The following is a 24,461-nucleotide window of genomic DNA, read 5'->3' as shown; positions in this document are numbered from 1 at the left end:
AAAAGCCAGCCTGGATCATGACAGCATTGTAGTGCCAACATCCCTGCAGGGTCACCGACTTACTCACCAGCCCCGGCAAGTCTCGTTCACCCCTGCTGCCAAATGTCCTTTTATGTGCTCTGCTGGCTTCTTCCCCGGCAAGACAAAACAATCACTGATCTCGGGGAGACCAGCCAGAGAAAACACTGCCGGCAGCCAGCAAAGGCGCTCAACACAGTGAAATCCTAGGTGCATTGCCCCCTGGGAAGAATCCAAATCAAAAAAGGTCCGTGGAGCCTCTGTTAGGAGTCTCGACACAAAAAATAGCCAGATATTCCTCCGGGAAGGACCTAGCCAGGAAGTGGCTCTTTTTAGGAGACCACCATAACCACCATATTAAGTGGCCCTTTTACTCAATATCCAACTCTTTGACAAGTTTAAAGATATGACAAGGGAAATACCAAGGCCAGGTATCCATCCACAGACAGCTGTTTCGGGGTATTGCCCCTCATCAGTGTGGAGTAGGATTCTGGCTAGGTGGGAGCAATTCCTAGTAGACCAGCAAGACAAAACAATCACTGATCTCGGGGAGACCAGCCAGAGAAAACACTGCCGGCAGCCAGCGAGGGCGCTCAACATGCCGCACAGGGTTCCTGGGAGTGCACCTAAGACTCGTGCCCCTCCTCTTAAAGAGTTGGCATGCTATTTCTAAGAAATGCCTCTCAGCCTATGGCTGAAATGCACTGTGAGTTTAAGGCACCCTCCCATTAGGGGAGGTGCCTGCGCAATGCATTCAGTTAGTTAGTATTCCAGTCTACGTTACCCCTGTGTCGGTCACCTGTACCTGCCTTCCCATACCTGTCTGTCCCTGTCGTACCTACCATTCCTGTCCGTACCCACCTGTCCAGCTTGTCTTAGTCATCCCGCCTGGACCTGAATCCGTCAACTGTCCTGGGGTCAGCTGCCACAGTCCAGGGCACTGGCATGAGAGTGGTACCTGGTGTCCGCCTCAGAGTGGGTATTTAGTGAAACCCTTACTACTAACGGGTAAGCCTGGGTCTGTCCTGTGGCCCAGTGGGTCCACTAAGCCAACTCGCAGCCCCTACACCGGCATGTAGTTCCATTATTATAAGTGTTTTCTCAGCAGGAAATTATCACTGCCGGACTAGGTCTCACATGCACGCCAGTCAGGCTAATCTGCATGACCCCACCTCCACCACTGATTGGCAGCATCCTGATAATGTACAGTGTATACAAGACGCTACCAATCAGGGGTGTGGGTTACACAGAGCTCAGCATTCTGACATCTACTACATCTACAGCAGAGAAAACACTGATTCTATCAAAACTGCAGCAAGCAGCCGAGTAATTGACACATCACTAGAATCAGGGTCCCTATTAGTATTTTAATTCACCTAATATGGGCTTCTCTAAGCAGCTGCTGATCGGTAGTGGCAGGAATTTGTGCACAATCTCATTGTATTGGAATATTGTGCAGATATTACATTTTGACACTTATCCGCTACACCTTACTGAGCCTGTAATAAGGACTGAAAATCTTGTGAAAACAAAATAACTTGAGCACAACAGTACAATGGCCCGGTTACATCAGTATCCTCATTACATCATACATTACTTCATACTTCCTTTTTTACAGATTGGGCAAAATTGCTTGTTCTATAGGTAATGAGACATAAAACCATTATTACCCCAATCACAATAGGAACATTTAAATAGATTTCAAGATTGACATGTGGACTCACTGAAGCATTCTCTGTTAACTCATCCTGCAGTCAGCAAGCGGTGCAAAATTTTTAATGAAACCCAATTGCAAAAATGATTTTTAGAAACAATCGCATACATATACGTAAAAAAAAAAAACAAAAAGTCCTAATGATCTATTCCCTTGATGATGTAGATGGTGTGCTAGTATGTGATCGACAGTAGCTATTCTGAATAGTTGGATCTGTGAGTGTTCTGCATGGGTTTTTTGAATGATCAGGTTGAGGGCTTAGCTTTATATATCCGATAGAAAAATCGAGTTCAAAATCCATTATGATATGAAAATATATTTATTACTTTTTTATTTAAAAAATTAAATAATATATTAATAAATCATATTTTTTTTTTCTAAAAAAGTGATGTAACCAAATATATGGAGGTACAGGTGTGGTACCCAAAAGATGAATCATGTGACACAGATACAAAATATAAGGAAAAATGAATCAGGTAGCAAAAATAGGCAATCATTACATATTAAATATAATATCAATGCTGCTAGCAATTCAATTGATCGTAATATGGCCCAAAAAAAACTCAAAAGGATATCCTATATCTTAGGGATGAAGAAAAACAGCAAGAATATGGTAATACTAAGTATCAAAAAGTGTTTTCCTGCTTACCCATAACGTTCCCTGTATCGGTCAGTGAGTCACCAACCCCAACGCGCGTTTCGTGTAGGGCTTCCTCGGGGGGCCGTGAGGGCTTAGCTTTTTAGCTAAGCCTGTGAGAAATTGGTGACCAACTGTGGAAACCAGTGAAGGATTATGGTCCAGTACTCAAATCTACTGGCGGCTATAGCCCAGCCCTCTTGGGTGGGGTTAAGAAAATTCTGTTAAGCTGGTACAGACTAATTGAAGTCTGGTTGACTTTTAGGCCTTAGATATGGCCTTAACTATATATAGGGTTTTGTGTGGAAAAGAAAGTAGAAAAGTAACATAGCAGACATTTTTTGGATTCAGGGGCTAAGTGAAAGCCACACAACTGTCTAAAAGCGTGAAGAGAAGGACCTGGACTGTGGAGAGGGAAAGTAAAAGACACAGAAACTTTGAAGAATGAACCGGTCACAAAAAAATGGTGATCTAAAAACGACTGGAAGACAGAGAAGTGCAAATAGGGTCTTATCCAGGTGGGTAACAATGGGTGAAATGCTATGGAGGCCCACCTTGCTGGGTTGTGATAGTCACAACTGCTTAAAAGTATAGATATCCAATGACTGCTGCAGCCCCATGAGGTGTAAACAGTATCAGGAAACAGAAGCGTTAATGCCGGCATGCTGTAGAGAGAAAGACAACGCGTTTCAGAGAAACCATCTCCTTCATCAAGGAATAATCACATGAGACAAGTCCAATGTGTCTTAAGGGTGCTTTATTAGACAACATGTTTCGGCGTAACCATCTCCTTCATCAGGGAAAAAACACATGAGACAAGTCCGATGTGTCTTAAGGGTGATTTCTTAGACAATGCGTTTCGGAGAATCATCTCTTTCATCAGGGGAAATCACATGAGACAAGTCCGATGTGTCTTAAGGGTGATTAATTAGGCAACGCGTTTTGGAGAAACTATCTCCTTCAGTAGGTATCAATTACATGTGATTGTGACCTGATGAATGAGATGGTTTCTCCGAAACGCGTTGTCTAATGAATCACCCTTAAGATACATCGGACTTGTCTTTCCAAGGCTTGGCGGCATTAACCTTTCTGTTTCCGCATACTGTCCACAAGGAGATTGTGACCAAGGGACAAAATCCTTGGGGACTGAACACTTGAGATCCTGAAAACAATGACAGAGTGATGCCAGGATCTTCAAAGGCAGGGTTTGTGTTAAAGAGGTGGAGGACTAAAGGGGAGGTAAGAAATTGGCACCTAACATATGACAGAAAACCAAGCAAGTGGTGTACACTGCTATCCAAAAAGAACATTAATGTCAACTCTATACTGTCTACGCCCAGATGATCTACAAGGCTGTTTGGCTGATTATACAATGTCTGGTATTTGCCAGTAACAATATTCCGACAATTATGGGGCTGGCAGAGGAGGATGACATTAGAGATGTGTTGCTTTCTTTACCAACTTGGAGAAATAGGAATCTGGCACCACCAGAAATAAAGAAAACATACGCAGGTTACAATTTACAGAATTTCCTCATATATTTAGCAGCCTTAATGAATGAACAAGACAAAAAGACTGATGGCACTCCCAAAATGCAGTCTGAACAGGTGCAAAACTGAACATGACATATAATAACAAAAAAAGACAGTTGCACTCTGAAATGCTAAAGCATGCTAACAATGAATGCAAGAATATAGACATGCATTACTGATTAAGGTAATCTAGGAACATTTGAGATATTTAGCATACAAAAATGGCCATTTCTATACCTGCCCAGTAGCCACGTCAAGGCTAAGCATGCAAACAATGAATGCATGAATATAGATATGCATTACTACTTAAGGGAATCTAGGAAAATTTGAGATATTTAGCATACAAAAATGGCCATTTCTATATCTGCCCAGTAGCCACGTCAAGGCTAAAGCATGCAAACAATGAATGCAAGAATATAGACATGCATTACTGATTAAGGTAATCTAGGAACATTTGAGATATTTAGCATACAAAAATGGCCATTTCTATACCTGCCCAGTCGCCACGTCAAGGCTAAGCATGCAAACAATGAATGCATGAATATAGATATGCATTACTACTTAAGGGAATCTAGGAAAATTTGAGATATTTGGCATACAAAAATGGCCATTTCTATATCTGCCCAGTAGCCACGTCAAGGCTAAAGCATGCAAACAATGAATGCAAGAATATAGACATGCATTACTGATTAAGGGAATCTAGGAAAAGTCGAGATATTTAGCATGCAAAAATGCCCATTTCTATATCTGCCCAGTACCCACGTCAAGGCATATCTCGTATATTTTTCATGTCAATATTTCCTAGATTTCCTTAAGCAGTAATGCATATCTATATTGTTGCATTCATTGTTTGTACGCTTTAATATTTCAGAGTGCAACTGTCTTTTTTTTGTTATTATATGTCATGTTCAGTTTTGCACCTGTTCAGACTGCATTTTGGGAGTGCCGTCAATTTTTTTGTCTAGATTATGGAGTCATGCCCTCCTCCATTAGCAACAGGTGATTTTATTCTCTATAGGAGGTCCCTATATGCCCATACATATGGAGGTTTTTAACTCAGAGAGAGGCTTCAGTTCAGAGTAGGTTCCCAGTATACAAGATATGTCTTGACGTGGCTACGGGACTGATATAAAAATGGCCATTTTTGTATGCTAAATATCTCAATTTTTCCCAGGTTTCCTTTCGCAGTAATGCATATCTATATTCTTGCATTCATTGTTTGCATGCTTTAGCATTTCAGAGTGCAGCTGTCTTTTTTTGTTATTAATGCATAAACAGACATCTAGTCCAGCATGGCTTTATTTCTTTATTTTTTGGGGTACAAAATGTGTCTATTATTTTACAAACTGCAATAAAAAAAACTGATATGGGAAAGCGAGGGATTTTGTAATGAATGCTGAAAAACATACAAATGATGCAAGCTCCAAACAAGGAGATTATAGCTGTGTAAGTCTACTTGTAATAAAGAGAATTGTATGGATTGTGCAACTGGCAGAATCATTATAAAAGAAAGAGTACCGTTTCAAAGCACTGTGATAAATGCTGTATTCAGGGTCTGAAAGGCAAAATTATTAACATACAAAGTGGGAAAAACAATACACCTAGGCTACAAGTACCTAAAGTGCTACTTTGAAGAGTATCTTTCACAAAAACTTCATATTGAGTCGCTAATAGTGGCTGCAGAGCGGAATATAACGTTCTAGTTTTTTGTTTCCTCTCCAAGATTTTAGTAATCAAAGTATTTGGCATCTAATGAGTTAAGGTTTGTTAAGTACCAGTGGGTGTTATCAGACAGTTTTCACTGGGAGCGTACACTGTGTGCAGAATTATTAGGCAAATGAGTATTTTGATCACATGATACTTTTATACATGTTGTCCTACTCCAAGCTGTATAGGCTGAGAGCCAACTACCAATGAAGTAAATCAGGTGATGTGCATCTCTGTAATGAGGAGGGGTGCGGTGTAAGGACATCAACACCCTATATAAGGTGTGCTTAATTATTAGGCAACTTCCTTTCCTTTGGCAAAATGGGTCAGAAGAGAGATTTGACGGGCTCTGAAAAGTCCAAAATTGTAAGATGTCTTGCAGAGGGATGCAGCAGTCTTGAAATTGCCAAACTTTTGAAGCGTGATCACCAAACAATCAAGTGTTTCATGGCAAATAGCCAATAGGGTCGCAAGAAGCGTGTTGGGCAAAAAAGGCGCAAAATAACTGCCCATGAATTGAGGAAAATCAAGCGTGAAGCTGCCAAGATACTATTTGCCACCAGTTTGGCCATATATCAGAGCTGCAACGTTACTGGAGTATCAAAAAGCACAAGCTATGCCATACTCAGGGACATGCAAGACAAAACAATCACTGATCTAGGGGAAACCAGCCAGAAAAAACACTGTCAGCAGCCAACAAAGGCACTCAAAACAGTGAAATCCTAGGTGCATTGCCCCCTGGGAAGTATGCAAATCAAAAAAGGTCCGTGAAACCTCTGTTAGGAGTCAGTGATTATTTTGTCTTGCTGGTCTACTAGACACTGCTCCCACCTAGCCAGAATCCTACTCCACACTGATGAGGGGCAATACCCCGAAACAGCTGTCTGTGGATGGATACCTGGCCTTGGTATTTCCCTTGTCATATCTTTAAACTCGTCAAAGAGTTGGATATTGACTAAAAGGGCCACCTAATATGGTGGTTATGGTGGTCTTCTAAAAAGAGCCACTCCTTGGCTAGGTCCTTCCTGGAGGGATATCTGGCTATTTTCTGTGTTGAGACTCCTAACAGAGGCTCCACTGACCTTTTCTGATGTACTCAGGGACATGGCCAAGGTAAGGAAGGCTGAAAAATGACTACCTTTGAACAAGAAATATAATATAAACGTCAAGACTGGGCCAAGAAATATCTTAAGACTGATTTTTCAAAGGTTTTATGGACTGATGAAATGAGTGACTCTTGATGGGCCAGATGGATGGGCCAGAGGCTGGATCAGTAAAGGGCAGAGAGCTCCACTCCGACTCAGATGCCAACAAGGTGGAGATGGGGACTGGTATGGGCTGGTATCATCAAAGATGAACTTGTGGGACCTTTTTGGGTTGAGGATGGAGTGAAGCTCAACTTCCAGACCTACTGCTAGTTTTTGGAAGACAACTTCTTCAAGCAGTAGTACAGGAACAAGTTGGTATCATTCAAGAAAAACATGATTTTCATGCAGGACAATGCTCCATCACATGCATCCAACTACTCCACAGCGTGGCTGGCCAGTAAAGGTCTAAAAGATGAAAAAATAATGACATGGCCCCCTTGTTCACCTGATCTGAACCCCATAGAGAACCTGTGGTCCCTCATAAAATGTGAGATCTACAGGGAGGGAAAACAGTACACCTCTAGGAACAGTGTCTGGGAGGCTGTGGTGGTTGCTGCACCCAATGTTGATCGTAAACAGATCAACCAACTGACAGAATCTATGGATAGTAGGCTGCTGAGTGTCATCATAGAGAAAGGTGGCTGTATTGGTCACTAATTTTTTTGGGTTTTGTTTTTGCATGTCAAAAATGTTTATTTCTAAATTTTGTGCAGTTATATTGGTTTACCTGGTGAAAATAAACAAGCGAGATCGGAATATATTTGGTTTTTATTAAGTTGCCTAATAATTCTGCACAGTAATAGTTACCTGCACAAACAGATATCCTCCTAAGATAGCCAAATCTAAAAAAAAACACTCCAACTTCCAAAAATATTAAGCTTTGATATTTATGAGTCTTTTGGGTTGATTGAGAACATAGTTGTTGATCAATAATAAAAAAAATCCTCTAAAATACAACTTGCCTAATAATTCTGCACTGGGGGTATATGTCTTCTTTTATGATGCTGATCAATTATTATCAGGCAACTTCAAAGTAAAGAACATGTCCCTGCCATAGCTTAGAGAAGGTTTCTCAGTGTGTGATATGTAAGAATAGAGCTCTGGTCTCCTGGTCTAACCTCCTGCATGATTAGAAACTGATGGGAGAAGAGCACAGATAGGAGCCATAGGAGTGGCCCAGAACAGGCAGGCGAGATGTTTAAGATCTAAGGACAGTCGGCTCTGATCTCACTGCAGATTTATTGCAAGTTTAATTACATGATTAGTGTAATTACCGGAACACCTCGATGCAGCCAGTGTGGGGGAAGGGGCAATATAGCAAAGAAAATCAAAAGAGAAGTGGGTTTGCACCTCCACTTTGCGTCATATGCTGGTGCCAGGGAGGAGTGAGTCCGATCTGGTCAACAGATTACTGCACTGGTCCTGGGCGCTCATGGAAATTGGAAGGAGAGCGAGATAGTCCACAATAAGAAAGAAAGCCACGGCACTCACAGTAAAAATCTAAATCCGTTATTTGTTCCATAAAGCAGGGTAAAAGAGCGGTAAGAGAGCCGGGGGCAGGCTCCTTGGGGACGACGGCCGTTTCGTACCTCCTAGTACTTCTACGGGTCCACCAGGAGATACGAAATGTCCGTCTACCCCGAGGAGCCTGCACCTGGCCTTAGAAAGGAGGCGGTTCGCCAGTCACAGCGACATCGCAGGGAAGGTAAGTAGTGTGACGGGTCCGGGCGATGTTGTGCAGAGATTTGCCCGTGACGCACAACCGATGGGGGCGGGTACGCACGATGGCGATATCGCTACCGATATCGCAGTGTGTAAAGCGGCCTTTAAGGTTGTTTACCCCAGATTTCTGGTATAAGCACCTAAATGAATGCCCCTTTTTGACTCTTTAACATATGCATTTGGTATCTTTCTCACTTCTGCAATTCAGCGCTGCCATACTCTAAGCCCACGTTGGATCAGATTTTCATCACTCCTTGGTCAGTGTCAATTTTTACCATCAAAGACCCATCAGTGATTGTTTCCTTTTCAGAAAAAAAGTTACAAAGCTATTCCCATCCACTACAGCGTCATTCATGGGACGTTCTGGCATCAGAACCTTGTAGGTAAGAAAACAGCGGTAAGTGAAAGCTCTCTGATGGATCAATATCGGCCACAGATGATGGCAGAAAAGGACACACACGTAGTGCACGCATTATATAATGACCACAGGGCACAGCCACATACAATCAGTCATAGACATTGGTGCCCAGCACTCCTCTGACAGCGTTGCGTATATGAAGCTGGTATAGATCAGCTGTAGCCGGCATCATCCTCCCTACTAGGAGAGCTGGGCGCCCTCTGCAGTCACACAGGTAGCACGAAGGCCGACACTTTCTATCAATCTGTATATTATTACTTTCTCCGTCCTACAAGAGGGCTTTGGAAACATGGAAGCACACTCAGTACAACTCTAATAGAAGGGTGAATATGTTCAATTCTATTTTATTGCAGGCGATTTGCCATTACATGTATGACCATGTTCATTTTACAAGTTACAGGAATCAGAATCTTTTTTCTTTAGGGTAAGCCACGAGAATGTAGACAGCTTAGCACACACGCAAACCTTGGGAGACCCAGGTCAACATCAAAGGACCGACACTGGTTCTGGAGGGTATTTTCATTTTACATTGAGGAATACAGTATTTAAAGGGAATCTGTCAGCAGATTTTTGCTACCTCATCTGAGAGCAGCATAATGTAGGCAAAGAGATCCTGAATTCAACGATGTATCACTTAAATCACTGGCTGCAGCCGTTTTGACACCATCACAATTTTTAGTTTTAGCCGTATAGCAGAGCTGAGAGGGGTGCTCTCACCTACACTAGGCTCTATGAGTGAGGTGTCATGGACTGCCATGCTCGTGACTTTTTAGTCCTGCAATGATAAGGGTCTTGCTGCTTAAAAAAACATAGCAAATAAACAACAGACTGGACTGTGAGAATACAGGCATCCCTGAATTCTTTGTGTTAACCCTTGCAGCATGCTGTCTTCAGCTTACATAGCAAAAACCTGCTGTCAGATTCTCTTTAAGAAGAAGTTGCCTGAGTAGTGGACAACCCCTTTAAGGGAATAAGAGTGTTGCTAAGCCTTGCAACGCCTATTAGGAGGCACGCTGTGAACTGTCATAAAACAGAAAATGAAACTTGCTGCAGCCATTCCAACTGAGTCAGTGTGAATCTCTTCATCATCAGAGGCAGAGACGAGGGCCACACATCAAATAAGACAATTGCACAATCTGAGCAATTATATAATTATACATAAATGTTCCTCATCATGATCTAGTTGATTTATCTTTACATTTAATCTCAGCAATGTGCACTATGGTCACAGTCACCAAGATAGGATGGTAAATACAGATGTTGCAAACTGTATCTTGACAGCCATTGTGAAATGCTCCATCATGTAGCAAACTTTCAGTCAATCTCGTGATAAGATCTGCAATGTCGGTGACTGTCAACTTAATATTTGCTACATCTCTGCCTTGTTTATCATTTTTAAGGGTTAATTATAAACAATATTAAAATAGTTGACCTACAATATGGGCTCACATAGACTAACCCCCAAAATTAGAAAAGTTAAGTCATTTGGTTTTAACTAGTCTAATTGTGGGGGTAAGTCTATGTGAGCCTAAAATATTTGAACCTCCTGATCCATCTATCTACCGTGTTTTTCCAAAAATAAGTCCTAGCAGGAGGTTTCAGCATTTTCAGCGTAAGGCTTAAATATAAGCCCTTCCCCTAAAATAAGCCCTAGTCGTGGTTCAATAATGAAGTGTCCATGCAGCTAAAAAAGATAAAGAATACACAGGACACTTCATTATAGAAAGCTTATTGTTGTATAATATAATAAATGGAGGTGGTCCCCCCATCCTCAGCTCCTGTGCTTCCTCTCAGTCTTTGTTGATAGACCTCTGCAATGATGTTCCTTTGAAAACACAAGTGATGGCTGCAACAAATCACCGAGGTCAGAAGTAGTTCTCCACATAGGGCCGAGCTACTGAGCCCAGTGACTGGCTGCAGCGGTCACATGAAGTCTACGCTGCAGCCTGTCAACAAAACCAAAGAGGCAGCCCTGGTTCCGGTAGAAGGTACGAAAATACTTAGTTTACTATTTTATTCATCTTCCAGCCTTTGGTTAACTAAAAGTTTATCAAGCCTTTATAATGGATTGTGTCCTCTAAATCTCCTAGATGGTACTGGAAAATTGATTAAAATAGAAAACAAATTTTCTCCAGAATTTCTCATCTACTACCATTTTGTTAGTAATGTCACTGATGTCTTTAATTTAAGGAAACTGAGTATTACCATTATTATTTTTTTCAATCTATATATAGTATATAGAATAAGAGAGAATGTTGATGTGATAAGGGATGGAGCTATATATAACAAGAGGGGATGTTATATAATAAGGGACAGCACAATACATAACAAGAGGGAATGCTGTCTGATAAGGGATGGAGCTATGTATAACAAGAGGGGATGTTATATAATAAGGGACAACACTATACATAACAAGAGGGAATGCTGTCTGATAAGGGATTGAGCTATATATAACAAGAGGGGGTGTTATGTAATAAGGGACAACACTATTCATAACAAGAGGGAATGCTGTCTGATAAGGGATGGAGCTATATATAACAAGAGGGGGTGTTATGTAATAAGGGACAACACTATACATAACAAGAGGAAATGCGATGTGATAAGGGATGGTGCTATATATAACAAGAGGGGATGTTATGTAATAAGGGACAACACTATTCATAACAAGAGGGAATGCTGTCTGATAAGGGATGGAGCTATATATAACAAGAGGGGGTGTTATGTAATAAGGGACAACACTATACATAACAAGAGGAAATGCGATGTGATAAGGGATGGAGCTATATATAACAAGAGGGGATGTTATGTAATAAGGGACAACACTATACATAACAAGAGGAAATGCGATGTGATAAGGGATGGTGCTATATATAACAAGAGGGGATGTTATGTAATAAGGGGCAACACTATACATGACAAGAGGGAATGCTGTCTGATAAGGGATGGAGCTATATATAACAAGAGGGGATGTTATGTAATAAGGGACAACACTATTCATAACAAGAGGGAATGCTGTCTGATAAGGGATGGAGCTATATATAACAAGAGGGGATGTTATGTAATAAGGGACAACACTATACATAATAAGAGGGAATGCTGTCTGATAAGGGATGGAGCTATATATAACGAGGGGATGTTATATAATAAGGGACAGCACTATACATAACAAGAGGAAATGCGATGTGATAAGGGATGGTGATATATATAACAAGAGGGGATGTTATGTAATAAGTGACAACACTATTCATAACAAGAGGGAATTCTGTCTGATAAGGGATGGAGCTATATATAACGACAGGGGATGTTATGTAATAAGGGACAACACTATACATAACAAGAGGGAATGCTGTCTGATAAGGGATGGAGCTATATATAACAAGAGGGGATGTTATGTAATAAGAGACAACACTATACATAACAAGAGGGAATGCTGTCTGATAAGGGATGGAGCTATATATAACAAGAGGGGATGTTATGTAATAAGGGACAACACTATACATAACAAGAGGAAATGCTGTCTGATAAGGGATGGAGCTATATATAACGAGGGGATGGTATGTAATAAGGGGCAACACTATACATGACAAGAGGGAATGCTGTCTGATAAGGGATGGTGCTATATATAACAAGAGGGGATGTTATGTAATAAGGGACAACACAATACATGACAAGACTCCCTTAATAAATAAAAAAAATAGCATTCCCTTTCCATACAACTTGGAAGCTCTATATTGCAAGCAGCTATGACATCTTAGGCCAGCCAGTGCCATCTCCTGATGATGACCACCTTGGAGGTCAAGTCTTTGTTCATATTTGCTCAAGTTCTCTTCTGTCTTGACCACTAAAGTCACCAGATTGAACTTTTTACCTCCCTAATCACAGTCCTTAGACTGTCACCTTCAAAGAACATCTTTATTGGATTCTCATTAACTTTAATGGCATCAAAAAATTGTGACAAATCTGAGCAGAAAAAAAACATGACAAATCTGCAATGTATGCACAGGCCCTTAAAGTTTCTACATCTGAGGTTCCTAATTTTCAATCCCCACAACTAGTGATGACGAGTGAATATTAAATATTCAGGTTTGGATTATTTGTACCAAATACCTAGTACTGGCATTCCATGATTAAGACCTTTACAGGTCGAAACATGTAGGAAATTGCTCCTCTGTCCTATTTGCCTCCATATTTTTGCCTTGTATTGATGGAAGATTTTTATTACCAATAAAGAAATTGATTTTAAGCCGATTCTCTCCTGGAGTTTCTGGAAATCCTTCTTTTTTCTTCTCCATGTGTTTTCACCCAGGTCAGGGTGTTTCCGTGCACCAGAGGTAAGATCGGGAGTGAAGAGGGGTGAGCTGAATTCTTCCTCTCTTTTCTGACAATACCTTGTACTAGTCCACTATTCGCAACGAATAAGTAACCTTACGCAAGTCAATGGGGAACTCAAGCATTTTTCTTGAAGATTTCCCAGAAAAATGCTCGGGTTCCGCCATTGACTTGCATTGATTAGTTATTCCTGATGAGTACTGGAAAAGTACTAGGTATTTGGTACGAATAACCCGAATAGTTAGTATTCACTCATCACTATCCACAACGAGAGACTAGTATCTAGTAAAAGAAGGTCATTGTCTGGAGTGTTGTGAAGAAATGCCAGAGAGCATCTCATAGTTCTCCTTCAAAGTAAGTAAGACATGGTCCTATGATTCTTGAGCACCTATTCAGGTTTAGATGACTTTTTTCTACTTTGAATAGTCCTTTTTGCCAATACAACTATTACTACTTTCACTTCTAGTGTTCCAGAACTCCATGATCTGTACCATATCTGTTGACCTATATCCTATATATACTGTATAACCCATGACAATGGTTTCCTGATCTACTAAATTGTAAAAATCATACTTTATACATGTATTTAGCAAACAAAAATGAAAAATATTCTGAGATTTCGTGACTTTCATTCAATGGTGAGAGCACAGAATGTGGACAATGTCTGTGAATGCAGCACAATGTAATAGAAATGATACAGGGAGCTGCCATATTAAAATTCTACATTAAAACCCAAAAAATGAATTTTACCCCCTTGCTCCAGAACATGGAGGACAATGATAAAACGACATTCCGGAATATTTAAATGAGCAGCAGTTCGTCAGTAACACGACCCCAATGAATGAAATGGAAGCCCAAGGATCTTCTGTATATTGGGTTCCATTCAGTGCAACAAGTTTGACACTTATCTCAAGAAGAAGACGACCTTGAACTGGTAATAAGATCTAACACATCACTGGTGGAAGAGATCAAATCCACTGATGATGGTGGGATGATAAATGGTCTGATGGGTACTGTCAGATCACTAATGGTTCTCCTAATGCCTCTTCAGAAGACAGGTGAGCTGAGGAACTCTGATGTCTTAGGTTATAATAAAACATTAAAAATCCAGTTATTATGGGAAATATCTCAATTCAGACTTTGGAGTATCTGGTGATGGTCTTATACATTAGTGACGACATCTGCTCTATTTGTAAATATTCGGAACCCGGTGGAATAAATAAATAAATGTATTTACAAATATGACTTGTATCATTAGCTAGACAGAAAAAAATAACAATTATTCCCAAAATGAATGGCATCCTCCATTAATAAGTGGTGAATGTCAGCAGAGCCTGTGGAGCCAGCACATACAAGTCTCCTGCTCTGCAGTGCTTTATAGACCAATAAAGGCAATCTGCCATCATTAGGATGCTAGAAATAACAGGGCTGACAATAATAAGCAGGAGGCAGATCACACCTACCTGCTTATGGAATAGCTGCAGTCATCCCTGGAGGAAGCCGCCAAATGTGAGCAGGTAGGAGCCCAGGATGGGTGATGGTGGTCACTGCAGGCGGTCTGACGAGCCCCCCATCCATGCAGCCATTTCTGCCTCTCACCCCCGGCACACAGCCTCCTCCTCCTCCTCCTTCCTCATCACAGTGACTGAAGCAAGACTCTGCATTGCTCAACTGGAGCTGTCAGCGCTCCCCTCCCCCGGCTGTCACCGCAGCGCCTGTCACTCAGCGGCAGCCATCCTGGACACACGGTGCGGTATCTCGGGGCCGGTAATTCAGCCCCGGCTGCCTCCACCCGTGACCAGGACACGGGGCTGTGACGGGTCCGGGCTCTGCTGCAGTCAGGAGATCTGCAATGTGCGCGGATCATCGGACACATGCTGAAGACAGAAATTGACTTCCTCTTACATTACCCTCCTCTACAGCATGTCCTCTGTCATCTGCAGCCATGGAAGCGTCCATCACCCTCCAGCCTGAGGGGCTACCCTCCAAAAAGGGAGATACATGGAGAGGGATGGATGGAGATAGATAGAGAGAGAGAGAGATAGAGGGATAGATAGATAGATAGAGGGATAGATAGATAGATAGATAGATAGATAGATAGATAGATAGATAGATAGAGGGATAGATAGATAGATAGAATGGATAGATAGATAGATAGATAGATAGAGGGATAGATAGATAGAGGGATAGATAGATAGATAGATAGATAGATAGATAGAGGGATAGATAGATAGATAGATAGAGGCATAGATAGATACATGGATAAATAGATAGATAGATAGATAGATAGATAGATAGATAGATAGATAGATAGATAGATAGATAGATAGATAGATAGAGGGATAGATAGATAGATAGACAGATAGATAGATAGATAGATAGATTGATAGATAGAATGGATAGATAGATAGAGATAGAATGGATAGATAGATAGATAGATAGATAGAGGCATAGATAGATAGATACATGGATAGATAGATAGATAGATAGATAGATAGAGGGATAGATAGATAGATAGACAGATAGATAGATAGATAGATAGATAGATAGATAGATAGATAGATTGATAGATAGATAGATAGATAGATAGATAGATAGATAGATAGATAGAGGGATAGATAGATAGAGATAGAATGGATAGATAGATAGATAGATAGATAGATAGATTGATAGATAGAATGGATAGATAGATAGAGATAGAATGGATAGATAGATAGATAGATAGATAGATAGATAGAGGCATAGATAGATAGATACATGGATAGATAGATAGATAGATAGATAGATAGATAGATAGATAGAGGGATAGATAGATAGATAGACAGATAGATAGATAGATAGATAGATAGATAGATAGATTGATAGATAGAATGGATAGATAGATAGAGATAGAATGGATAGATAGATAGATAGATAGATAGATAGAGGCATAGATAGATGTGGACTAGAGATGGCCATACACATTAGCTGTCAGCCAAACAATCATTTATCCAACAGGTTATTTCTCCTGACTCCCCCATAGTTCCTGTGTCATCGATGGGGGGAGTGGAGTAGGCTGCACACAGGATTGCCCCCCGGCAACTTATGCGACCACAGATCAAATGATTAGGCCATTGGATGCCAATAACATAGTCCCTACCTCTTTTATAGGGAATCTCTCAGCAGGTTTATGCTGTTTAAACTGAGAGTAATATATATAGGGCATGAAACACTGATTCCAGGGATGTGTTGCTTATTAGACTGTGCATTGTAGTTTCAATGCAATCAGTGCTTTATCAGCAGGAGATTATCACTGCAGGACTAGGTCTCATGAGCACAGCAGTCAGGGTAATCTGTATAACTTTGCCCCCATCACTGGTTGGCAGTTCGCAGACAATGCACAGCGTACAAAGGAAGCTGTCAGGGGAGTAGGCCAGGTTATACAGAGCCCAGGAGTCTTTGCAGCCCGCTAAGTAATACATGGCTGAAGTCACGCTCTCCTGCCCTATGGTTTCCTGCTATCAGATCATATAGAAAAAACCTGCTAACAGATCTACTTTAACAATGTCTGTCCTGGGAGAGATGTGAGGCCACCATACACATTACAGATTACAATCAGCGGCTTGGCCGACTTCTATCTATTGATCATGATTGTCATTAGGCTGCGATCCCACTGTGCGGCTGTAGAGTGCAGCTGTCAATCTTGAGCACCTGCGGCCACCAATAGGCACATGGGTTTGCAGTAATACTGAGGCGCTACCTGCAAACTTGTTCACCTACTTATTTCTGCAGGTGGCACGACTGTACACTCCTGACATTTCTGTAAATACAGTGGGGAAAAAAAGTATTTAGTCAGACACCAATTGTACAAGTTCTCCCATTAAAAAGATGAGATTTGCCTGTAATTGACATCATAGGTGACAACAACTATGGGAGTCAAAATGAGAAAACAAATGCAGAAAATCAACGCGTTTGATTTGGCAAAAAATGTTTTGCAAATTATGGTGTAAAATAAGTATTTAGTCATCTAAAAACATGGAAGATTTCTGGCTCTCACAGACCTGTAACTTCTTCAGGCTCCTCTGTCCTCCACTCAAGTAATGGCACCTGTTTGAACTTGTTATCAATGTAAAAGACACCTGTCCACAACCTCAGTCACACTCCAATCTCCACTATGGTGAAGACCAAAGAGCTGTCGAAGGGCACCAGAAACAAAATTGTAGCCCTGCAGCAGGCTGGGAAGACTGAATCTGCAATAGGCAAGCAGCTTGGTGTGATGAAATCAACTGTGGAGCAATAATAAGAAAATGGAAGACATACTGTATAAGACTGTATAATACTGATAATCTCCCTTGATCTGGGGCTCCACGCAAGATCTCACCCTGTGATGTCAAAATGATCACAAGAACGGTGACCAAAAATCCCAGAACCACATGGGGGGATCTAGTGAATGACCTGCATAGAGCTGGGACGACAGTAACAAAGGCTACCTTTCAATTACAGGCCCCTCTCATCTTTTCAAGTGGGAGAACTTGCACAATTGGTGGCTGACTAAATACTTTGTTTCCACACTGTAATTTCTTATATCGTTTCACCTGACAACACTGACAAAATTACACTTTTATACAATGCAAAGTAGTCAGTGTCCAGCTCAGTGGTGGACATATCATTGGTGCAGTCTGTGTGGCCGCACAGGGGCTCAAGAGGTCAGCGGGCCCATTACTACCCCCAAAGCAGGTAAAATTGTACATTTTGATTAACTTTTGGTCTGCAAAGGGCCCATATATAGTTCTTGCACAGGGGCCCTCTTCTGCCTGTGTCCTCCAGGGGTGCAGGTTGCATAACAGTGGGAATTTGGTGTATCCTGTAAATAACAGATAGATGATATAAAGGTGTAGATGGATTTAGATTTCAAAGACTTGCATGTGCATATATATGGATATGGTTTGGGGTGGGGGGTATATTACTGACCTGTCAACAGGATTTTGGATTAGAAATTAAAGGAATGGCTATAATGGCGCTATAAAGGGAATATGTCATTTGGTTCAACCCTCCTAAGCCGTCTATATTGGCACAGGCACACAGGTCATAGGAAACTCACACTGGTAACGAACCTTCCATTAACAATATTCTCATACAGATCAGTGTCCGGCCCATAGATCTTAACAGCTCATTTAAGAAAAACCTGGATTTCTCTGGAACAAGACATCAGATCACAGATATCAAGGTGTCATTTTAATCAGCTTACTATGACCTATACAGTGTGTCCACCCATATCCTGTCCACCGCCATTACCTTGAGAACAGCGGCAGCTATAGGCATAGAAGTGGTGTCTAGGTATAGTAAAGTAGCCATGCGCTATGCCATGAAACCACCTATAGCGCCACCTGGTGGAAAACAATGGAGTTAGCATTTTTATCTTGAAAACGGAACGAGATAGAGAAAAAAGTGAATTAAAAATTTGTAGGGCATCATCAATTCAATACGAATCGACACCTTGCATACAGAAATGCTATGATATGAAACCCATGACCCCCCCCAAAACATTGAATGCTGGTGACGCATATGGCGCTCATTTAACTTTGATGCTCAAAGTGGCCACCGTCAGCTGCAATGCACATCTGGACTCTGGACAGCATACTGTATCTTACTTCACGTTGTGCAATATGGTAGGTGACACGTTTGCACAAGCATCTGTTATCTGGCGTCGTAGGTCCTGCAATATTGGTGGAGGGGTCGCATACACCTGCTGTTTGATGTGACCTCACAGAAAGAAGTCCAATGGGGTAAGGTCAGGTGAGTGTGGAGGCCACTCCACGCAGCCACCATACCCAATGACTTGTAGGAAGGTCTCCATGAGGTATCGCTTCACGTCTGCAGCATTTTGAGTTTTACACATTCTAATCATAGCATTTCTGTATGCAAGGTGTTGATTCGTATTGAATTGATGATGCCCTACAACTTTGTAATTCACTTTTTTTCTCTATCTCGTTCCGTTTTCGAGATAAAAATGCTAACTCCGTGGTTTTCCACCAGGTGGCGCTATAGATGGTTTCATTGTATTGGCTACTTTACTATACCTAGACACCACTTCTATGCCTATAGCTGCCGCCGTTCTCAAGTTAATGGCGGTGGACAGGATATGGGTGGACACACTGTATACCCATATAGACGGGTTAGGGCGGTTGAACCTACTGACCAATTCCCTTTAACGCAGATTAAATTGATACCTTTTTTGAAGAAACCCCTATTCTTGTTCTTCAGTAATCACCCATTGAAGTTACAGTTGAAACCAGAAGTTTCCATCCACTATCCAAAAAGACACATCTGGAGGTTTTTCCCTCCGCTCTCTATAAAGACACATCTGCATGTTTTTCTCAGTATCTGACATAAAATAAACAAATAAACCTTTCCCATTTTAGGTCAATTAGGAACCAAAACGATTTATATTAACCAAATGCTAGAATAATGAGAGAGAGAGAATGTTTTAAGGCATTTTTATTACTTTCTGCAGGCAAAAGTTTACATACTATCCCTTTAAACAATACGGGACAGCCCAAATGATGATGTCATGGCTTTGGAAGCTTCTGATAGGTTTATTGGCAACATCTGAGTTAATCAGAGACACACCTGTGGATGTATTTTAATGCACACCTGACATACACTGCTTGGAGCAGATTTTCATGTGGATCAGTGTTACATAGTTACATAGTTACTTAGGTTGAAAAAAGACCTAGGTCCATCTAGTTCAACCTTCCTCCACCAGTTCTACATTTAGTCACTAAGTCATTTATAACCAACAATGTTTTGTGTACTGAGGAAATCATCCAGCCCTTTTTTAAAAGCTGTTATAGTATCTGCCATTACTACCTCTTGTGGTAGGGCATTCCACAGTCTGACTGCTCTAACTGTAAAGAACCCTTTCCTATTTAGCTGTTGGAATCGCTTTTCTTCCACTCGCAGTGAGTGCCCCCTGGTCCTTAGTACTGTCTTTGGAAGAAATAAGTCATGTGCCAGTCCTTTAAATGGGGATAAACGTTAAAGTAGTAAAACAAAGAGAAAAAAAAAACAATGGAAAACGTATAAGGATAAATTCAAACTATGTTCTTGTGTCAAACTATGTAATTGTGTTGAAACTATGCACTTATCTTAAATTCAGCACTTTACTTCAGTTCAGCACCTCGCACGCTCAGCACCTCGCTTGCACTGGCTGGTTTATATAGATGTACAATAGATCTTAACAGCTCATTTACATATTAGAGAAAAGTAAATTTCTCAGGAATAAGACATCGGATCACAGAGATCAATGTATCATTTTCTTCTATGACCTGCATTCCCATATAGACAACTTAGAAGGCTTCATCCTACTGATAAATTCCTATTAAGACAACCAAACATTGAGAAAATAATTTGCAATGTTTTATTAAGCATAACCAGATTTAACAACAATAAAGTGTTGCATAATAAACAAACATCAAGTAAATATTTGTAACCACAAACAATTAATCAAACTTAATTAAGAAAATATTAAAATTAGACTATGTCCACCTAGCATTGTGTGGTTGACAAAACTCGACTAGGAAAACACCTAGAAGGGAGGGCACGTCGGCTGCTCGACAAAGGCTTGTTCACCGCAAGATACTGTATGAAGAATTATTCTACGGCTGGCACTAGATGACCAATCACTAGTTGACTACTATTTTCAGGCAGGGCCGCTATCAGGGCATTACAACCATGACTGGTATACGGCCGTGAAGATGGGGGCCCAGGCAGGGCCAGGGGTAATTACTTAGCTTTGTTAAGCCCTGGCCGGCGGGGCCTCCCTCTTCACCGGGTCTCAGTCACAGCCGCAGTAGAGAGGCCCTCCGCCGATGTCGCTTCAGCCACTACAACATACCGCTAAGTTATAACCGCAGGATAACCGTTCACAGACATCGCGTGCAAACTAGCCATGTGCTGCAACTGCACTGGACAACTAGAGGAGGGCCAGAAACTGCAATACATTTTATATATTTCCAGGGTCCAACTGAGTCACCAGGAAACTGGTGAATGCTGATGTGCCCCGGAAGGCATTCACCAGTTTGATAGCGCGGAGAAGATGTCAGCATTCACCACTCAGGAGAGGATGGAGGCCACAGCCAAAAAGGAGATGATTCCTGCGGGCATGGAGGGCAGAGCTGAGGGGCAGCAGGAAGATGGAGGCCGCACAGCTCCACATCCACAGCAGGAGAGGAAGCGCAGGACAGACTCCATGGGTCATCAGCAAGAAACAGAGGTGAGTATATACTTGTTGGATCTGTCTGTTTGTTTATAAATACCTATGTTGCTTGTACTGTATATAAATTTGCTTGTCTGTGTATATATAGTATATGTGTGTATGTGAATGCATATATGATGTGTATATGCCTGTGTGTATACAGTATATGATCTCTGTGCATAAATGGTAAATGTGCCTATGTGTATATATATATATATATATATATATATATACATATATATATTTATATATATATATATATATATATATACTATATAGTATATGTGTCTGTGTATGTTCCTGTATATATGTGCATGTGTCTGTGTATATATAGTATATATCTGTATGTGCCTCGGTGTATATTTTGTATATGTCCTTATGCATGTGTGAATACAGTATACTGTATGTCTATGTGCCTATGTATATATATATATATATATATATATATATATATATATATATATACTATATAGTATATGTGTCTGTGTATGTTCCTGTATATATGTGCATGTGTCTGTGTATATATAGTATATATCTATATGTGCCTCGGTGTATATTTTGTATATGTCCTTATGCATGTGTGAATACAGTATACTGTATGTCTATGTGCCTGTGTGTATATATACTGTATATATATTCTGTTGTAATTTTTTTAAGCTCTAAAGGCTGCTTTACATGGTACGACCGATTGAGCGATTTCACAATCGATTGTACCCGCCCCCCGTCCTTTTGGCGTCACGGGCAAATCGCTGCCCGTGTCGCACAAAGTCAGTAACCCCCGTCACACATACCTCTCGTGCAACCTCGCTGTGGGCGGCGAACGACAACTTCCTGGAGTGGGAGGGACGTTTGGCGTTACAGCGACGTCACACGGCCGACGGCCAATGGAAGCGGAGGGGCGGAGATGAGCGGGACGTAAACATCCCGCCCACCTCCTTCCTTCACATAGCCGGAGGCGGCCACGTGACGCAGGTGAGCTGCTGTTCATCGTTCCCGGGGTGTCACACGGAGCGACGTATGCTACCCCGGAAACGATGAACAACTAAATTAAACGATATTATGGAACCTAGCGAGCAGTACACGACTCACGATTTGTGAGCGATACTGCGTCGCTAGGAGGTGTCACACAGGCCGGCATCGTCAGCGATGCCGGATGTGCGTCACAAAAACCGTGACCCCGACGATCTATCGCACGATAGATTGTCTGGTGTAAAGCAGCCTTTAGTCTTATGCTACAGAAAAATAATACATTCAGGGTAACTTCTCCTCAGAACCAGCAATTCCTCTTTGCTGCTGCTATGGTCTATGTTTACTGCCGTGATGTCATGACTAAAAGACGTGACTGCTGGAGCCAATCACTGAACTCAGCCATCATGCCAAAGTAGATGGCATCAGTTGCAGAGCCTGTGATTAGCTAAAGTGGTCACGTGTGACATTATCATGGCAGCCTGTAAATATAGATGGAGCAGCAGCAGAGAGACATCACTGGACCAGGTGAAAATGAGTAACTCTGATTTTATTATTTTTCTCCAGCACAAAATGATGAGCACAATAAAACTTAAAAGGAAAAAATTGAAGACCCCAAGAGATAGAGCGCACAGCAGTGTGATGAGGTCATCACTTTATGACCTCACCACACTGCTGCAGCTAACATACTGGCGGAGGTGGCGAGGAGGCGGACGGCAGCTGGCTGGAACAGGTAAGCGCTCTGCGAGCTGAAGACGATCACCGAGGGTGGTGAGGGGTTCCGCTGACCTCAACCCCTACCTTGCTTCAGCTGGATGCACATCAGAAAGCACACATCCAGCTGACACACATCGCCGCTCAGAGAGGACACCGTAGGACGTGGGGGTAGGGGGAGGGTGAGTAAAATGTTTTTTTGGGGGCCATATATACTAGGAGGATGACATATATACCAAGAAGGGGACCGATCCAAGGAGGGGAATGTACATACCAGGAGAGGCCCAGGATGGGGACATATATACCAGTAGAATGACATGTATGCTAGGAAGGGCACAAATAAACCAGGATGGGGACATATATACCAGTATGGGACCAGGAGGGGGACATATATACCGAGAGGATATTATACAGAGAAGCATTGTGTGTATGACGATATACAAAGGAGCAGTGTGTGTTGGAGGATATATATAAAGAGGGGCAGCTTGTGTGGGGGACAGTATACAGAGGGGCAGTGTGTGTGAGGGGATATTATACAGATGAGCAATGGGGTGTAGAGATATTATACAAAGGAGCAGTGTGTGGGAGAGATATACAAAGTTTCACTATGGGGGAAGATATTATACACAGGAGCAGTGTGTGTGGGTATATTATACAGAGATACTGGAGATAATTAGTATGCACTCTGCCAGATGAGTAGGTGCCGGTAGATGGGATACGAGATCCCCAGTAGTATTTATATATGAAAATCACCACACTCTTCAAAGCGTTTTATGCAAATGTGCTTTTAATTTAAACAGACAGTTGATGGAAAGGTGAAGGTACAGGGAAAAAGGCGACACAAGGGACGTTTCAACTTGTATAGGTCTTTTTCATAAAGTTGCTCTTGTAACTTGATGCAGGGGCGCTCCCGCGTCTGTCCCAGCTGTTCTGTCTGTGCACAATGCTTTGAAGAGTGCGGTGATTTTCATACAGAAATATTACACAGAGAGGCAGTGTGTGTGTGTGTGTGTGTGTGTGTGTGTGTGTGTGTGAGATATTATACAAAGGAGCAGTGTGTGGTGGGGGGGATATTATAGAGAGGGGTAGTGTGTGAGGATATTATACAGAGGAGCAGTGTGTGTGGGGGGATATTATACAGAGGGGCAGTGTGTGTGGGGTTGGATATTATACAGAGTAGCAGTGTGTGTGTGGGATAATATACAGAGGGGCAGTGTGTGGGGAAATATTATACAGAGGAGTAGTGTGTGGGGTATATTATACAGAGAGGCAGTGTGTGTAAGAGATATTATACAAAGGGCAGTGTGGGAGAGATATTAT

General features: G+C 41.6%; 1 protein-coding gene across 2 annotated transcripts in view; it reads right to left on the bottom strand.

The window, feature by feature from the left end:
- Positions 1-15,142, bottom strand: part of LOC142251355 (diacylglycerol kinase eta-like) — a 238,719-nt gene extending 223,577 nt beyond the window's left edge. The window contains exon 1 of one of the 2 annotated variants that reach the window (XM_075324067.1): positions 14,689-15,142. The gene's annotated coding sequence lies outside the window, so the exon portion shown is untranslated. The remainder of the gene's footprint in view (positions 1-14,688) is intronic. The other variant, XM_075324066.1, reaches the window with a different exon arrangement.
- Positions 15,143-24,461: the final 9,319 nt, after the last annotated feature.

This window comes from Anomaloglossus baeobatrachus, chromosome 9 (assembly GCF_048569485.1).
Source record: "Anomaloglossus baeobatrachus isolate aAnoBae1 chromosome 9, aAnoBae1.hap1, whole genome shotgun sequence".
Lineage (NCBI taxonomy): Eukaryota > Metazoa > Chordata > Amphibia > Anura > Aromobatidae > Anomaloglossus > Anomaloglossus baeobatrachus.
Note: the sequence above shows the minus strand (reverse complement) of the source record. Positions and strands in the feature narration are given on the sequence as shown.